General features: G+C 35.9%; 1 non-coding gene across 1 annotated transcript; it reads left to right on the plus strand.

The window, feature by feature from the left end:
• The first annotated feature begins 2,542 nt into the window (after positions 1-2,542).
• On the plus strand, positions 2,543-2,649 carry LOC131171504 (small nucleolar RNA R71). Its single transcript, XR_009142164.1, has one exon. It is a non-coding gene; the product is annotated as a small nucleolar RNA R71 (small nucleolar RNA).
• The last annotated feature ends 943 nt before the right edge of the window (positions 2,650-3,592 follow it).

Below are 3,592 nucleotides of genomic sequence, written 5' to 3' on the forward strand. Positions count from 1 at the left end.
CTCTCCAAGTTATGCCAAGAAAATGCAGCATGTCCACATTGAATCACACAACCCAACTAAGCTCAAAACTACTAAAATGACCCACTTACCATCATATTAACATGATAAGCACAAATACTTAAAAGTTACACACCCAACCTCAACAAAGAAACAAATGCCATGTGCTGCAGACCCCTCTTTGCTGAAAATTTCATTTCTCTGCATAAACCAAGAAGCAGACCTGCACAGGTTATGCAATGAAAATAAACCAATCTTGGGAGAGTTGAAGGACAAAATATCATATTAAGAGTTACTCCTCAGCAGTGCAGCAACCTTCATCCATTGAAATACATCTACAAATGACAAGATTCAACACTTTCAAAAATTGAATTTGGGGAGATTTAAGATAAAAACAAAAGTAATGCAAATAAAAGTAAATCAACAAAAGCAAAATAAAAGAACTTGGGGTGCCTCCCAAGAGAGCTAATTTATAGTCCTTAGCTGGACTCTTTTCATGTTTCATGGTGGCTTAAATTGGAATTTATTGCCTCTATTTCCAATAGGTGCTTCAATGAATCTATACTTCATTTTCTTTCCATCACATGAGAAGATCCTTGTTGCTTTGTCTAAAAATTTGACCATTTCTTTCTTGACAACCTTTGGCCCATCTTTTTCTTTGATAGATGGTTGTTTTACTTCACTTTTCTCCACTTGCTCAACTTGAAAGATTGGTGCCATAGGACAAGGTGGATTACTATTCAAATGTTGCGCAAATGCAACCTTTTTTGGATTTTCATCATTGATACTCCCTTTATGGATAAGACAACTTTCAAGAGAAGCCTTCAGATAGCTCTTTCTAAAGTGCTCTTTTACTAACTCATCAACTATATCAATTCTCAAACAAGAGTCTACATCTTCATGTTGCTTCTTCTTATCATTGCCAATGTTGAAGACTAAATGATCCTCTCCGACTCTGAGAGTAACCTTTTTACCTTTCAAGTCAATCAAAGCACCAGCTATAGCTAGGAAAGGCCTCCCCAAAATGATTGGGATATTAGAATCCTCTTCCATGTCCAAGATGACAAAGTCAACAGGTACATAGAATTTCCCAACCTTCAGAGGCACATTCTCTAAAATCCCTTCAGGATACTTAATTGATCTATCAGCTAACTGAAGAGAAATGTGGGTTGGCTTAAGATCTTCCATGTTGAGCTTCTCATAGATGGAGAGGGGCATAAGGCTTACACTAGCCCCTAAATCACATAAAGCTTTTATAAAACATGATTCCCCAATGTGGCATGGAATTGAAAAACTTCCTGGATCCTTAAGCTTTGGAGGAAGTTTCCTTTGGAGGATAGCACTGCATTTCTCAGTTAAGGCTACAGTCTCATAATCTTCAAGTCTCCTCTTATTTGAGAGAATTTCTTTTAGAAACTTAGCATAAGAAGGCATTTGGGAAAGAGCATCAATAAAAGGCACATTTATATATAGCTTCTTCAAAACCTCTAAGAACTTCCCAAATTGCTTATCAAGCTTGGCTTTTTGAAATCTCTATGGAAAGGAAAGTTGTGGCTTGTAAGGCTCTGGAGGTATTTATTTCTCTTCTTTCTCTTTTCTTGCACTGTCTTTCTTTTCACTCTCTTGTTTTTCATTTTCATCAACATCTTCCTCATTTTCTCTCTTCTCACTTTTTTCACTCTTCTCATTATGTACTATTTTACCACTTCTTAGTTTAATGGCATGACATTGCTCTCTTGGGTTTTCTGGTTGACTTGGAAGTTTTCCAAAAGACTTGGTACCTGAGGAAGATGCCTGTTGTGCAATCTGATTTTCCAATATTCTGTTATGTGTTTGCATCTGTTCTAGCCTTGCTTTCATCTCTCTCATCTCTTCATCATGCTTAGTTTGATTAGCAAGAATCTGTTGTAATAAAGCTTCTATGGTGGAACTTTGTTCTTGCTGTTTTGGTGGAGGATTCATATTTCTCTGCTGAAAATTAGGCAATGGTTGCCCATTTTACTGATATGGAATTCCTTGTTGCTGTTGTGGCTGAAGATTCTGATTTGGGACTTGATTTTGCTGATTTTCCCATGAAAAGTTGGGATGATTCCTCCAAGTTGGATTATAAGTTTGAAAGTAAGGATTCCCCATTTGTTTGTTTCCATAATTACCAACATATGTAGCTTGCTCTCCATAGTCTACTCCACAGCTGGTAGTTCCTTCTACATAAGCAACTTGTTGTGAACTTCCAGATGATGATGAACTAACCAACATACTTAAATCTTCCATCTTCTTAGCCAAAACATTTGTAAGTGCATCAAACTTTGCATTAATCATGTTGAATGGATCAAGGTCATACATTCCAGCAGCTTGCCTCTTTTGAGTTAGAGCTGGTCCTCTTGGATTACTCCAAAGATGAGTATTCTTTGCAATTTTCTCCAATAGCTCATAAGCTTCATCTTCATGCTTCATAATAAATTCTCCTCCTGTTTGAGCATCAATAATCCCTCTAATTGCAGGAGTAACATTGGTGTAAAAATTCTGATTTATCATCCATTTTGAAATGGCATGATGTGGGCATTGTCTCTCTAATTCCTTCCATCTCATCCATGATTCATAGAGAGTTTCATATTCTCTTGGTCTAAAAGCTGTCATTTGATTCCTCAATTCTTGAGTTTTTCCAGGTGGAAAATATTGTGTAAGAAATGCATCAGTGAGTTGCTCCCAATTTGTAATGGAGTTGTGAGGTAAAGAGTCAAGCCAATCCAATGCTCTATCTTTCAAAGAGAATGGGAATAGCTTCAATCTTGTTGCATCATCAGATACTCCAGGTTGTTTTTGCATATCACAAATCATAGCAAACTTCTTCAGATGTATGTGTGGATTTTCAGAAGGATGTCCCCCAAATTGAGAATTTTGAATCATTTGAAGAACCCCAAAATCCATCTTGTAACTATTTGCATCAATTCTTGGTCTTGCTATACTCTCTCTCAAGTCATCAAAACGAGGAAAAGCATGATCCACCATACTTTTCCTAGGTATATTAGCATTTACAACCTCTTCACCTTAAGCTGTATTTTCATTGTTTCGATCATTTCCAGCATTACCACCACCAATTTTAATTCTTTCATCAGCCATGTCTCCTTCAATTTCAGTTTCTCTAAAGGCTTCTTTCCTTTTTCTGGTTTCTTTCTTGTTGGCTTTACAAAATTTCTCAATTTCAGGATCAAACAATAAGGATGTGTCACTTGTGCTTCTAGCTCTTCTCATAAAAGATTAAGAGTACCTAAAAAGAACAAACAAACACAAAATGAAAAGATAACAAAAATAAAACTATAAACAACTAAAATAATCAAGAATTCAATCTTAAACAAACAACTCCCCGGCAACGGCGCCAAAAACTTGATGTGGCCCAACTGCAAGTGCACGGGTCGTACAAGTAATATAGAAAAGATATCGTTCCCATGAGGAGTTATATTAATGATTGAATTTTTGATATAAAAATTTGACTAATTTGAACTATTTTTGAAATTAAAGCAATAAATTGATGGATATTGAAGTATGAAATCTATATGTGCAAAATTAATAATCTATTCAACAATGTAATGATTAA

This window comes from Hevea brasiliensis, chromosome 12 (assembly GCF_030052815.1).
Source record: "Hevea brasiliensis isolate MT/VB/25A 57/8 chromosome 12, ASM3005281v1, whole genome shotgun sequence".
In the NCBI taxonomy this organism is placed as follows: Eukaryota; Viridiplantae; Streptophyta; class Magnoliopsida; order Malpighiales; family Euphorbiaceae; genus Hevea; species Hevea brasiliensis.